General features: G+C 41.4%; 1 non-coding gene across 1 annotated transcript; it reads right to left on the bottom strand.

Moving 5' to 3' along the window:
* Positions 1-14,497: 14,497 nt before the first annotated feature.
* Positions 14,498-14,601, bottom strand: LOC112932747 (U6 spliceosomal RNA). Its single transcript, XR_003237545.2, has one exon. It is a non-coding gene; the product is annotated as a U6 spliceosomal RNA (small nuclear RNA).
* Between the last annotated feature and the right edge of the window lie 523 nt (positions 14,602-15,124).

The raw sequence follows: 15,124 nt of genomic DNA, 5'->3' as shown, positions 1-15,124 counted from the left end.
TCTAACAGAGCTCTTGCTGGAGGCAGGCCAGAGTGCCTCGGGTCTCACCTGGAAACTGCAGGGAATAAGGAACCCGATTAGTATTGACGTAGTCAGATACTGAGGGTGGGGATTCTAGTTAAGCTGACCTAACAGGATCCTTGCTAAAACTGGAAAATGCAGAGAGGAACATGGAAGTAGGCCTAGTTGAAAAGGTCAGAGAGGTCTGGGCAGAGTTTAGCCAAGGACAGAATCTGTGTCACAAGCAAAGCTGTTCCCCATGTCAGCTGGGTGGGCAGGTCACCTGCAATGCCAGCCGGGACTGACAGACTTCCTGTGTAGACTGGGACCAGAGGCTGGGTCTAGAGGAGAGCTTCCCTGATCCCAGGTCCGTGTCAGAGCCAGGAGGACCTGAGCCCTGTAGTCCCCACTGAACAAAGGATGGCCTGGCCAGAATGTCTCAGCTGTGTCCAGAGCCAATGATGTCTCACTGTCCTGGTGAGTAAATGCAGTTGTGTCACCACACAACGTCTCTACTACACAGGATCTAAATGCCCAACAGTGACAGGAAACTTAAGGCTTGTTCACACCTTGCCATGTCCAGCTACGCAGAAAGCACTGGTGCCTGTGTGAAGTGGTGAAATTTTTCTAAGACATTCTGGGGACAGAGAAAGTCTTCGGTCTCTCTGTCCCCTTCTATCTCTCTGTTTTATGGGCTGTTTGTAAAGGCTAAAGCTGAGTCACTGCTGGACTTGAAAAGTCCTTGGTGAATGGCATAGGGTACAGATTCAGGAGAAATGGGGCCTCTCTCTGCTTGAGCTCAAGCTGTCATATCAGAAGGCAGCTGTGGTCCAGGTAACTACTCTTTCATGTCCTCCTCATCTGTTCATGGCACCTGCAGGGCCTTCCCCATCTCGTGCACAGGACCCCTAGGAATCGTGTGTCACTTTGGGAAAATGCCAAGGAGTCAGAAAGGGGAAGGGGGAGAAACTAGGAAGAGAATTATGTGACTTTTAGGGTCAGAGTCATAGCTCATGAAAAATCTTCATTCTGCCATCTTCACAGAATGGCAGAGGTTTGCCCTAGGACACACAGCAAGTGAAATGGCAAAGCTGGGAATTTAAGCCCAGGCTTTTCTCAGTCTCAGACTCATGATCATGATCTCTGTCCCACACCATCTATTTGGGCTTTACATGAAGTGAGAGTCCTCTACAAGCAGCTTTAAAAAGCCTGTGCCCGTTTGAGGTATGACCTGCAGAGTATGTACAGTGGAAAGGAGACTTAGCTCCTTCTATATTTTTTAAGCTTCTTTGGTGGCAGATGCTATGCTTGGTGCTGGGGACACAGACCTGCAGGCCCTGATCTCTGTCTGAGGAGCTTGCAGCATGCTGGGGTAAGGGGAAACAATCAGGAAATGACGGCAAGAAAGGATGGCATGGGACTTCGAAAGTCCTGAGTAATGCTGCTGGTCCCACAGAGGGCCTGGTAGTATAAGACTTAAGTCCTATAGAGTAAGGAGGAGGGGGTCACAACAGGGAAAGTAGTGAGGAAGGTAAAGGCCCTAGAGAGATGCCGTGGGAGGGAAACTCAGGTGGTCAAGGATCACCTGGGTCCCACGTTCTAGGCTGGAAAGCTGAGTCATGAGCCTGCAGGTGGAGGCAGGACCAGAGGTCTTTGGATGCGGAGGCTTTCTAGAGTGGATAGAGAATCAGAATCACCAGGGAATTTTGAAAATGATGAATGTATAGGTTGCCTGCAAGACCAGCTGGGTAGGAATCTCTGGAGCAACCACGAAGTACCCGGGAAGGCCCTGAATGGTGGTGGATGCATCTGCATTAAGTGGTGGATGATTGGCCTCAGAGGGATCATCCGGACAAGTGTGGGCCTAACCTAGGGAGTCATGTGGTTAGAGACAGGAGGAGAAGTCAGGGCTTAGGCCCCAGTCTACCTGAGTGTAGACTAGGCCAGAACTGGGGATTCTGCTGTGGGAATTGGTGACGGGACGTTCTGAGGAAGTGTGAACAAGCAGGGAGCCAGGCTTGGAGCCCAGTACCACCTCTGCCACTTGTTCATTCATGAGTTAATTTACGTGGCCTTCTACATCTCAGTGTCCTCAACTGTGAAATGGGGATACACATGTCTCTTTGATGGGACTATTGTGAGGGCTGAATGAAGAAAATGTACTTAAAGGGTGCAGCATGGCTCCTGGCATTCAGGAGGTGCTTAGCAGACTGTGGCTTGTGCTAGTACATTGGTCAAATTTGAGTTTTTTTTTATCAGATTTCATCTTGGAGGTGTTGGTGCATGCACCAGAAGCTTTCCTCACTGGAATATAGATGATGAATACAAGATGCATATATCCCCCCTCTCACTCTCACCTCCAAGATGTTGGTAACCAGTTAATGCCCTATTTTTTTTTTTAATTTTTTTTTATTTATCATAGTCACAGAGAGAGAGAGAGGCAGAGACACAGGCGGAGGGAGAAGCAGGCTCCATGCACCGGGAGCCTGATGTGGGATTCGATCCCGGGTCTCCAGGATCATGCCCTGGGCCAAAGGCAGGCGCCAAACCGCTGCGCCACCCAGGGATCCCCAATGCCCTATTTTCTACTAAGCCCAGGCCCGGACAGAAACCTTCTCCCCAGAGCATCCTGCAAAGCCACTGTCAGTCGATCAGACCCGAGATCTAGAACCTGGGACACTTGCCAACCCAGGGCTAAACCTTTGGTAGACCTGGATAGCAGGTCCTTGTCTCTGGTTCCTGGACCCATTTCTATCCTTTCATGCTCTCCTCTGTGCCACAGGGTGGAGGTGGGGAGGGGACTGGAAACCTGTAAGCCACATTTCCCAGGTGACTTCTTGGCTGCCTTCCAGTTCAGTCCTGCCTATGGTAGGCCTTGGCAGGAGACAGGAGGATAGAGGAAGAGAGAAAGCACCTTTCCCCCCGCCTTTGTCTGCAGCTGCCTCCACTAGTGGTAGCAGGTGTAACAGGTTTCTTGTCTACCTCTGCCCTCGTGGCTGACCTGCTGATTGACTCCAGCAGCAGCAGCAGGACGGTCCAGTGCCCCAGCAGCCTTGGCTGTATGTCACTTATGGGCTCTGGCTTGTGCACTGTCCTCAGGAGGGAGGGGGCCTTACTCCCTGCTAAGTAGTAGGGACGATGGTTTTGGCGGCAACAGCAAGGCAGCGCGTGCCCTGAGCCTGGGAGGCTCGGTAATCGTCATCAGGGCTCCAGCTACCCTGGTTCCTTTTTGACCTTCCCCCACCTCTAGGAGTACAAGCAACTCTCTGTGGTTACTAGCGTCCTGGTCACTTCAGCTTCTCCCTCCTAATTATGTGGGGTTCCAGCACTTTCGTGACTGGTGCTGCATATTACACTCCTGCTCTGTGCATCCGGCTGGACGCTTAGTGGTATAACCAGTATGAATCGTGGGCTTCGAAGGCAGAATTGTCCGGAAGTTTGGACTCTGTTCCTTGCTGGTTCTCACACCTGCAACAAGTAGGCACCAGAAGCTAAGGGCTCAAATAAGGCGGAGGTCATTTTTGTTTCCCATAACTGCCTGCATTCCAGGCCTGCAGACAGCTCTGCTCCATAGGCTAATTCAGAGACTGAGGCTCCTTCCGTTTTGCTTCTCCCAGGCTCCTTAGGCATTGTTCTCATGTGCATGATGAAGACGGGGTCAAGTCCTTCCAGACTCAGGTGGGTAGGAAGAGGGCCAAGATTGTAGAGGCACCTAGTTATAAGGGCTTTGGTCTATATATGATCCTACTCTTCCCCCATTGGAGGCTGACCGTAAGGGAGGCTGGTACGGTGTCACTATGCAGCCATGTGGCAGGCTGAAGTGAGGAAAGGGAGAATGAATTTTGGTGGACCTATAGCCACCTCTGCCATACAAGCTTTGTGATGTACACAACTCACTATGGTACTTTCCTTGCACGGTTGTGACAATGAGTAAAGGAGAATATGCGTAAGCTTCTTATTACAGTGCCCGGTCATATGCTCAGTGTTCACATTGGATCTGGACTTCTTGGGCCCCAGTGACTGCCGGGTGAACATCAGTTCCAGGGGTGGGGGGACTGAGATATGTTTGCATCTGGTGCCTCCCTCTGAGAGTTATAGGTTCAGTGTCCAATGTGAGCCGAGAGGTGATATCTCCTTTTGTCTATTTATGCATGAGCCTTTTTTAGCAGCTCGTCTTCAAACTGGAGTTTCAGGACAGGGAAATTACATCCTGTGACGGAGCAGGTGGTGGGTAAGGATGAAGGCATTCCCCATCCATCACTGTGGATAGAGCCGGCCTTAAAGGTGCAATCTATCAATCCTTTTAAAGGGCTCCTATTGCCGGGCAGCTTGGAAATTGGGGGAACCTGGTCTCTGGAGCACTGGCAGGAAGTTGCCACTTCCTAGGATGGCTTAGGAGTAGTTGCCATGACAGTAGATTTGTGCTACTTTCTTGCTTTCAAAGGAAGCTGGGCTGCCCAAGAAAATGAGGGCACCTCCTTCCTGAAGGTTGGGGGCCTTTGTTCCTTGCTTCTCTCTCCCCCTCCAAGAATGCATAGGGCCTCATCATGCTGCTTCTGCCTTTCATGGTATAGTTTGGATTAACAAAAGAGAGGCACGAGATGGATGGGAGCCATTTCATTTCTTGGCTCCATGGCCAGAGCATGAACTTGCTTCTCAGGGTCTGATTAATTTGCTCAAATGTAGGCTTACAAAGTCAAGTTTGATTCTACTCCTGTGGGTCAAATGGCTCTTTGCTCTCATTTTTGCAACTAACTAACTAACTGGCTACTTTTCTCCCTCCCTCCCCCCTTGTTCCTTCCTTCCTCCCCTACCACTTCTGTTTCCTACCTCCTTTCTTCCCCCTGCTCTCCCTCTTTCCTTCAGTCCCTCCCTCTCTCCCCCTCCTTTCCTCTCTCTTCCTCCTCCCTCCCTCCTTCCCTACCTTCTACAAACATCCACTCAACACTTTCATGCTGAGCCTTGCTATGGCTGAGGTTACAGAGATACATAAGCAAGACCATAAGATTCAACGTGAAACTGCTCATCACCTGCATGTGGCACAGGCATGGAAAGATGCACTTAAGATAAGAAGCTCTACGTGCTATGAGGGAGGCAAGTATTCACTTGGCGACTGTGGAAGCCCAAAGTGAGAAGGGCCAAGGATACCTGAGGCAGGCCCAGAAGGCGCTACGAGCTGAGTCTGTCTCTAGTGGACTGAAAGGCAGAGTCTTTGGGGAAGCAAAGTGTCCAAGATTTGGGGAGTGGGAGCTGTAGAAGTCAGGTTGGGAGGGCATAGAGTAAGGCTGGGTAGTCTGGCAAGCTCCGACTGCCAGAGACTGACCGGTCAGTATAAGACACTTGGGTGCTGTCTCCTGGTACTTGGGAGCCACTGAAAGAGTTTGAGCAGAGGAGCCCTATGATTAGATCTGGTAGCTTTGTGGAAAGAGAGACTTGGAAGGCTCAGACTGGGAACACAGTGATGAGCTGGATGGGCCAAAGGTCCAGGGAGGACATGGCAAGGGGGACGGGGTGGCTAGGCACCAGGACGGTGGGATATGTCCTCTTTTCCCGTCTCCTCCCATATCGAAGCAATACCAAGCTTCTGTTCTGCACGCGGCCTGCTCTGGACCCCTTCCTCTAGAGCTATACCATTTCACCCTTTCCATACTCCTCCTTCATTTTAAAGGTAAAGACACAGCCTTGCAGAGACTGAGAAAAATGATCATACAACCCAGGAATGACAGAATAACAATGAACATCTAGGCGAGCTTTTCCCCCTCAAAGCCCATGGGTTGCATGGAAACTAGAATTTTCCACGGTACTGCGTGTTTGCTGGAGAGTCGGAGTGGACAAATGAACGCCTCTTCTGCTGAAGGGAGGCTGCTGAACCCCGCAGACCGTGGGCTGCGCAGCCCCAGCCTCTGAGCTGGGTTTCCTGGGGACCCTCGATTTCAGCAGGGTCTTCGGGGACTTGCGGGTTTCATCAAATGTGGCAACAGCTGAAGCATTTGTTTCTCCTCCCAAGGGATAAAATGCCCAAACCTCCAGAAGGCCCCTAAGGAATAAAGCTAACATAGAGTTGCACACCTTGCGAGGGGCTGGGTGTGGGTGCCACGGGGCAGATGGGTTTCCCGCCTCTGTGTGCTTTCCTACTTATTGTATGGTGCCGATGTGTGGACATTACACTGAGTCTTACCACAGCAAGCCTTGTTTCATAAGTGAGGAGACAGGTAAAGAGGTAATATACGGCCAGCACCACCGGCTGTTAAGGGATGTGGCCGGGATTCAGTTTGCTCATAAAGGGTCATGTTTAGCCCATACCCCATACTTAGGGCCGGCGCTGACCCTGCTCATACCCGTGCAGTCAGCATCATGGACTCTTCTAAATTGTTTCTGCGGAGCCCCCCGCCGTTGGAGGTCAACGCTACCACTTGTTTCCCAGCGGGCAGGTGACATTATGGGTTTTTCTCTGTCACGTTTGGAGCCTTCTCCACATCTCAGGGGCCTCTCTGTGAGCACGAGGCTCAGGCTGACTTCCTCCTCTCCGTCTTCTACAGGGCCAAGTCCCAACCTTGTGGACCTGGGGCTGGGGATGTCCAGCATAGCGGTGGGCAGCTATTCCCTCGTCAATCAGCTGGGTGGGTGAGTGCCCTGAGCCTGGGGACCTGAAAGCCACCCTAAACCTGTCTATCTAAGGCTTCGTGGCCTCAACAGCTGTTCATCCCCGCATTCCACATTTCAGGGCATAGGACTTGCTTTTCTGATTTCCAGAGCATCTCAATCAAGAGCAAAGGCAAGTCCTTGAATTTAAAACCCACGCATAAGTTAAGAAATACGTTTTACAGAAAACTTAAGCATTGCTTTTGATAAATAGGTCTAGCACAACAGAAGCGCTATTCCCGTCAAAAAAGAATTGGTAAGTGTCTTAGTGTTTGGGGCTGCAGTTCCCTCCCTCCGTGTTCGTGGGATGAACCTATGCATTTTTAAGAATTTGACATTAGCAATTTCCTGGTGGACATGGTCTATTGAAGCCAATCTACATTTCAGGACACACTCGATGATTCGAAAAAAATTCTAATTTTTACTACTTTCATTGAGGGTGATTTGTTGAAATGCTTATATGCTTGAATCGAATTTCTCTTTATTCTACCTCTATAGACACACCTTTGGAGATTTTTTTTCTGGCCAGAGGCAAGTTCTGGTTCTGTTGAGAGTAGCCTTTGTTCGTCCTATACCCACCTGATAGTGAAGGGGACATTACAGGGAAAGGAGGTACAAATCAGGGCAGAACTGTTTCCCTCCTGAGACCCCCACTTCCATTCTTAACCCCTCACAACCCCTGTTTTTCATTTCTATAATTTTGTCCTTTCAAGAATATTAAGCAAGTGGAGTCAAATAGTGTGTGATATTTTGGGATTGAGTATTTTCGCTCAGCATAAATCTTTAGAGTTGGTGCATATATTAGTAAATTTATTCCTTTTTATTGCTTGGTAGTATCCCATGATATAGCTGCACCACTTTGCTGAACTGGTTATCCATTGAAGAACATATGGATTGTTTCCCATTTTAGGCTGTTACGAATAAAGCTGATAAAAATGTTTGTGTCGGGGTTTATGTGATCTTAAGTTTTCATTTCTCTGGGATAAATGTCCAAGGGTGCAATTGCTCATTTGGTAGTTGTATGTTCATTTTTAAAGATGTTGTCAAACTATTTTCTAGAATTGCCATCCCATTTGTATTCCTATCACAATATGTTTTGATCAAATTTTTATGCATTCTCATGAGCTTTTGGTGTTGTTACTATTTTTTAATTTTGGCATTTTGATAGCTGTGCAGTGATAGCTCATTGTGATTTTGTTTTCCTCAATGGTTGGTGACACTCAACATCTTCTCATGTGCTTCCTTGTCATCTTTATATCCTCTCCAGTAATATGCCTGCTCAGGTCCTTGCCCATATTCTAAAGGGATTGTTTCATTTTTTTTTTTTTTAATCATTGTGTTTTGGAGAATTCTTTATATATTATAGATACTAGTCTTTGTCAGGTATATTAGTTACAAACATTTTTCAATAGTCTGGAACTTGTTCTTTTATTCCCTTAATAAGATCTTTCTCAGAGCAAAAGTTTTTTGTTGTTGTTGTTGTCGTTGTTGATTTGAGAGAGAGAGAGCGAGAGTGAGAGTGTGAGCAAGAGAGAGAGAGAGAGCACACGGGCGCTTGCACACAGGAGTGGGGGGATGGGCAGTGGGAGAGGGAAGGAAAGAGAAAATCTTAACAGACTCCATGCACAGTGTGGAGCCTCACGTGGGACTTGATGTTATGACCTTGGCATCATGACCTGGGCTGAAATCAAGAGTCAGATGATTAGCTGACTAAGCCACCTAGGAAAGCAAAAGATTTTTTTTAATTTTAATTTTAATTTTCTTCTCTTTTGGATCATGCTTTTTGATGTCAAGTCTAGGAACTGTTTGCCTAGCCCTATATCCCAAAGATTTTCTTTTTTTAGGGGTAGGGTATGTTTTTTAATTTTATGTTTTACATGCAGACATCCCTGTTATAGTTTGTGTTAATTGTTGCAGAAGGTGTGAGGTTTAGGTCAAGTATTTTTTCTTTTGTTTTGTTTTGGCTTATGCATGGCTAATTATTTATGGAAAGACTTCCTTGATTACATGGCTTTTGCAGTTTTGTAAAAAAAAAAAAATCAATTGGGCATATGTACGTCAGTTTCTGGATTCTGTATTCCATTCCATTCTTATGGGTCTATTTCCTACCAGTGCCATGCAGTCTTCATTACTGGGGTTATATAATAAGTTTTGAAATCAGATAGACTGAAAACTCCCAACTTTATTCTCCCCACCCCAATGTTTAGCTCTTCTTGCTCTTTTCCATTTTCTTATAAATTTATCCATAAAAATCTGTGAAAACTACGCTGGGATTTTGATAGGAATTAGATCAAACATGTACAACAGTCTGAGGAGTAGTGACATCTCTACTTATATTAAGATTTCTAGTACACGAAAATGGCATCTTTCTCCATTTATTTAGATCTTCTTTGATTTCTTTCATCAGTGTTTTGTATTTTTTTAAGAATATAACATCTTTACATATTTTGTTAGAGTTACAACTAAGTATTTCATTTTTTGAGTCATTTTAAATATTTTAAAATTTTGTTGTTCAAGTGTTCATTGTTAGACTATAGAAATAGAACTGATTCTCATGTGTTGATGTTCCTTCCCGTGACCTTACTAAGCTCATTTATTAATTATAGGATTTTATTTTTGCAGATTCCTCAGGAATTTCGTAATATCATCTGCACATAGTGGCAGTTTAGTCCTTCCTTTCTGTTCTGTGTTCCTTTTCTTTCTTGTTGTATTGCAGGGGGCAGGACTTCCAGCACTATGTTGAGAAGAGTGGTGATGGGCTGTACTTGCTTTGTTTCTACTTTGAGAGAGAGAGAGAGCCTCAGTCCTTTATTGTGGAGGACGGTGGAGTTGCAGGGTTTTTGGATAGGTGCTCTTTATCGTGTTGAGGAAGTTCTCTTCTATTCCTACACTGAATGTCTGAGAATTATTGTCATGAAGTGAGGTTGAATTTTGTTGAATGAGTTTTCTGCACTAATTAAAATGCTGATGTGACTTTTTTCCTTTACTCTGTTAATAGGATGGACGGTGTTGATTGATTTTCAATATTTGAACCGCCCTTGCATTCCTGGAATATATTCTACTTATGTATGCTATATTTCTTGCATTGTTGAATTCTATTTGCTAACATTTTGTTAATTTTTTTTGGTCCATATTCAGTCTGTCATTTTCCTTTACTGTACTGTTTTTTTTTTAAAAAATTTTTATTATTGATTAATTAGTTGGAATTAATTGGAAAGTTTTCCTTCCTCTTCTATTTTCAGAAAATAGTGTTCTTTGAACATTTGGTAGAATTCTCCAACGAAGTTAGAGGCCCAGAGATTTTTCAGGGGTAGTCCTTAACTATGAATTCAATTTCTATAGTAGTTATAGGCCTTTCAAATTATCTATTTCATATTGCATGAGTTATGGTAGTTTGTATTTTTTGAAAGATTGACCCATTTTGCCAAGTTGTCAAATTTATACAGAGAGAGTAGTTTGTAATATTATCGTCTTTTGATGTCTGCCAGGTCTTTAGTGACATCGCCTGTCATTCCTTATATGGGTAATTTGTGTCTTTTCTCTTTTTTCTTGCTAGAAGTTTGTCAATTTTATTGAACTTTTCATATTTTTTGTGGTATTTCGTTATGGTAATATATTATACTTATATTATATTATATTATATTATATTATATTATATATATTATATATATTATATATATTATATATATAATTTCTTTAGCTCTATCCCACAAATTTTGATATGTTGTATTTATACTTTCTTTACATTCAATGTGTTTTTAAAATTTCCATGAGATTTCTATTTTATCCATAACTTATTTAGGTGTTGCTTAGTTTCCTAGTGTTTGGGGACTTTTCTATTATCTTTATGTTCTTTTATTTTGTTCTTTTGATACTATTGTAGTCAGAGAACACATAATGTAGGATTTTAATCTTTGAGGTTTATTTTAAGACTCAAGATATGGTTTAGCTTGGTGTATGTTCCATGGGTGCTTGAAAAGAACGTGTACTTTGTTTTTGCTTGTTTTACGTTTTGGCAAATTTTGATTAGATCCTTTTGGTTGATGGTTGTTGTTTTCTATTTCTTGCTTGTTTTCTCTCTTGTTCTATCCATCACTGAGAGATGGGTGTTGAAGCCCCAACTTTAAAAATAAGAATTTGTCTATTTCATTTTAAAATTCTATTAGTTTTGCCCTACATATTTTGTAGCTTTGTTGTTTGATGAGGATGCATGTGGGATTCCTGTGTATTCGTGGTAGATCGATGTTTTTATCATTATGTTATGTCTCCCTCTGTCTCTGCTTTCTTTGCTCTGAAGATTACTTTATCTATCTAATATAGTCACTCATTCTTTCTTTTTATTCATATCTGTGTGGTATATCCTTTTATAGCATTTAACACCAACTCCCCTACACCATTATAACTGGAGTGAATTACTTGTGGGTTATTTTTTATCCCCTCTGGATTTAGAATATATACATTTAATGTAATTATTGACCTGTGAGGGTTTAAGTATGCAGTTTTGAGTTTTGCTTTCTGTTTGTTCTCTGTTTTTCATGTCTTTTAATTTTTTTTCCTTATAGGTTATTTAAACATTTTTTATAATATTATTTTATCTATAGTGTTTTTATTATTTATTTTTGAAGTATGGTTAACATGCAATGTTATGCTAGTATTCAACAATTTTGTACATTAGTCAGTGCTCAGCCCAATAAGTGTAGTCACCATCTGTCATCATACAGCACTATTACAGTATTATTGACTATATTCCCTGTGCTGTACTTTCATCTCCATGACTATTTATTTTATTTTATTTTATTTTATTTTATTTTATTTTATTATTTTTTTTTTCCATGACTATTTATTTTAATACTGGAAGTTTGTACCTCCTAATCTCCTTTGCTTATTTCACCCATCCCCCACCCACATTTCCTCTAGCAACCACCAGTTTGTTCTCAGTATTTGAGAGTCTGTTTATTTGTTTTGTTTTGTTTTGTTTTAGATTCCACTTACAGTGAAATCATATGGTACTTGTCTTTTTCTGTCTGACTTATTTCACTTAGCACAATACCTTCTAGGTCCATTCATGTTGTCACAAATGGCAAGATCTCATTCTTTTCTATGGCTGAGTAGTATTTGTGTGTGTGTGTGTGTGTATGTGTGTGTGTGTATCACTTTTTTTTTTTTTTTTATCCATTCGCTTACTAATGAACCCTTGGGTTGCTTTCATATCTTAGCTATTTATAAATAATGCTGCAATGAACATGGAGATAAATGTATCTTTTTGAATTAATATTTTCATTTTCTTTGGGTAAATGCCTGGTAATAGAAGTACTGGATCATATAGTAGTTGTTTTATTAATTTTTGAAGAAGCTTCATACTATTTTCCCTAGTGGCTGCAACCAACTTGCATTCCCACTTATAGTGTGTGAGAGTTCCTTTTCTCTACATCTATAGTATTTTAAGTGTATGTTTGGGTGGATATTTTTGTGGTATTGCTATGTTTTAAATTATATATACATAACTAATCAGAACCTACATTTGCCCACACTTTACCATTTTGAGTAAGGTATAGAAACCTTCTCCCTTTAAGTTATTTTACCTTCCCAAATGCGTATTATAATTGTTTTACATATTTCCTCTACATACATTTAGGACCACATATGACAGTTATAATTACAGCTCAACTTTCAAACATAATTTAGAACATTCAAAAGGGGAAGGAAGATGTATTATACTTATCATATTTTGATTCTTTTCTTTGCTTTTTCCCACTCTAGTGTTGTATGCAGTCCTTCTTTCAATATTTTCATTCTGTTCAGAAAACTCCCTTTGCCATTTCTTTCAGGTGTGCTATTGGTAACAAATTTTCTTAGTTTTCCTTTGTCTGAGAATGTCTTGATTTCCCCTTAATTCCAAAGGATATTTTCTCTGGATGTATAATTTTGGGTTTTTCATTTCAACACTTGAAAAATATTGTGCTACTTCCTCTCTAGTTTGTAATGACAAATATGCTGTCATTTGAATTGTTTTCTCTTATAGGTAAGGTGTAATTACTCCCTTGCTGCTTTCAATATTTTTTTGTATGTCTTTACTTTTCAAAAATTTGACTGTGATGCATTTTAGAGTAAATTTGTGTTTATGCTGCTTAGAATTCTCTAAGCTTTTTGAATCTTTTTTTTTTTTTTTTGCCAAATTTGGGAAATTTTCAGCTATTATTTATTCAAATACTTTTGCAGTCTCATTCTCTTTCCTTTTTTGGGGGGGCTGCAATGATATGAGTATTAGATCATTTGCTATAATCTTATATGTTTCTGACACTGTTCATTTTTTTTTGTCTTTTTTTTCTCTTGTTCTAATTGGGTAATTTCTATTGTTTTACCTTCAAGTTATGGATTCTTTTCTCTGTTTCCTCCATTTTGCTGTCAGCCCATCCATTGATTTTATTGTTTGGGATATTATATTTTTTGTTCTATTATTTCTTTTTGGTTCCTCTTTGTATCTTTCACATCTCTGCTGGGATTTTTCCTGTTTTTTGTTTGTTTCAGCATGTTTATAACTATTTGTTGTAGCATTTTTATGATGACTACTTTAGAATCATTGTAGGATAATTTGAACATCTCTGTCATCTCAGTTTTGCTTCTGTTGCTGTCTCTTTCATTCAAGTTGACATTTTACTGATTCTTGTTATGACAGGTGATTTCCAACTGAAACCTGGAAATTTTAAGTGTGGTTCTTTGGCCCTTCACTAGACCTTTGTTGATACTACTGTGGCTGGAAGGGTAGGAATGACTCATTACTATTTCCCATAGGGCCTCCATTGAGGTCAGGGGTGTCTCCTCTCCAGTGGGCAGTGGTAAAAGTCACGATTCTCCACTAGGCTGCCTCTGATTCCACCCTTGGAGAGGGGCATTGGAGAGTGGAAGTCCAGACTCCTGCCTGGTCCCTACCGCAGTGTGGTGAGACCTTATTGCTCAGGGCAATGAAAGTCAGACTTAGCCTTCTCTGACAGCTCTCTGATGAGGTTTAGGTTAAAGTCCCAGCTCTCCACTGCCCTTTGCTAGTGTCAGTGCAGTGGGACCATAGTTTTTCTGTGGTGTCTGGCTGGAGTTGTGCAGTTACTGTCTAAATCTTCTATCTTGTTGGACAACCCCTTTGCTGGCCCTTAATTAATTTCAAACTCCCAATAAAAGCAAGACTTTATTGGGAGTTCAAAAAATCTGTTATTTGTTTTGCTTTTGGTAGTTATCTTCTACTACAAGGCTGGGATATATGACACAGAAATATAACCTAAGAGATGTAGCACTATTTTCCCATGGGTCTATCAGTCAGTAGCTCATCTTCCGTCCTGCCCCCCACCCCATTCAATCCTCTGATGTTTGTTTTATATATAATGTCCAGGGACTTTTATTGTACTTAGTGGATAAACATCTGGAGAAGAGAGAAACATTTATTTTGTCTTCCCAGAAGTCTTCAAGTTAATGATAGTTTTTATACTTGAAAGGGTTCTAAAAAATTAAGAACAAAATATAACAAATAAAAGTGACAACAAAAAACAAAGACTATGTGACAGAGACCATATGTGGTTCACAGAGCCTAAAATACTTACTATTTGATTCTTCACAGAAAAATTTTATTGACCCTCGTTTAGACATAAGTTAACTTTTAGAGCATATACTATGTGACATTTCACTTGTGTTATTCCCAGTGCTTTCATTTCCTTATGTAGATCCAGGCTTTTGTACTGTATTCCTTCTATCTGAAGAACTTATTTATACATTTCTTCTAGAGCAGTTACACTGGAAATGAATTTTTTTTCATTTTGTTTGGTGAATATATTTTTATTTCTCCTTAATTTTATTTTATTCATTTAAAAGAAATATGGAACACTTCACAAATCTGCTTGTCATCCTTGCACAGGGGCCATGCTAATCTCTGTATCATTCCAATATTAGTATATGTACTGCTGAAGCAAGCACACTTAATTGTAAAAAAATGATTTATTGAATATGTAATTGATTTTTTTTCCTTTCAGCCCTTTAAATATGTCATTGTATTGCCTTCTGGCTAGTATAGTTTCTGATGAAAGTCTTCTGTAATTCTTATATTTGTTCCTCTATACATAGTGTCTTTCTCATCCCTGTGGCTGTCTCCAAAATTTTATCTTTATCTTTGGTTTTCAGGAATTTAAATATAATATGCTTATATATTTCTTAAGGAGTGGGTATATGTGTTCTGTTTGGTGCTCTTTGAGGGTTTGAGTCTGTGGTTTGGTGTCTGTCATTAATTTTTGGCCATTATCTTCAAATATGCTTTTCTGCCCTGTTCCTCTTCTTTCTGGGATTTCACATGGATGTATGTTAGACTATTTTATAGCATCCAACAACTTTTGGGAGCTCTGTTTTTTTTTCTCATTATTTTTTTTCTTTTTGTGTTTTAGTTTAAATTATTTATATTTACTTATCTTTCACCTTTCTGATTATTTCCTCAGCTGTATTGATC

Source organism: Vulpes vulpes, chromosome 5 (assembly GCF_048418805.1).
Source record: "Vulpes vulpes isolate BD-2025 chromosome 5, VulVul3, whole genome shotgun sequence".
Taxonomy (NCBI): Eukaryota; Metazoa; Chordata; class Mammalia; order Carnivora; family Canidae; genus Vulpes; species Vulpes vulpes.
The sequence above is the reverse complement of the archived record's forward strand: the minus strand, read 5'-3'. Positions and strand labels throughout refer to the sequence as shown.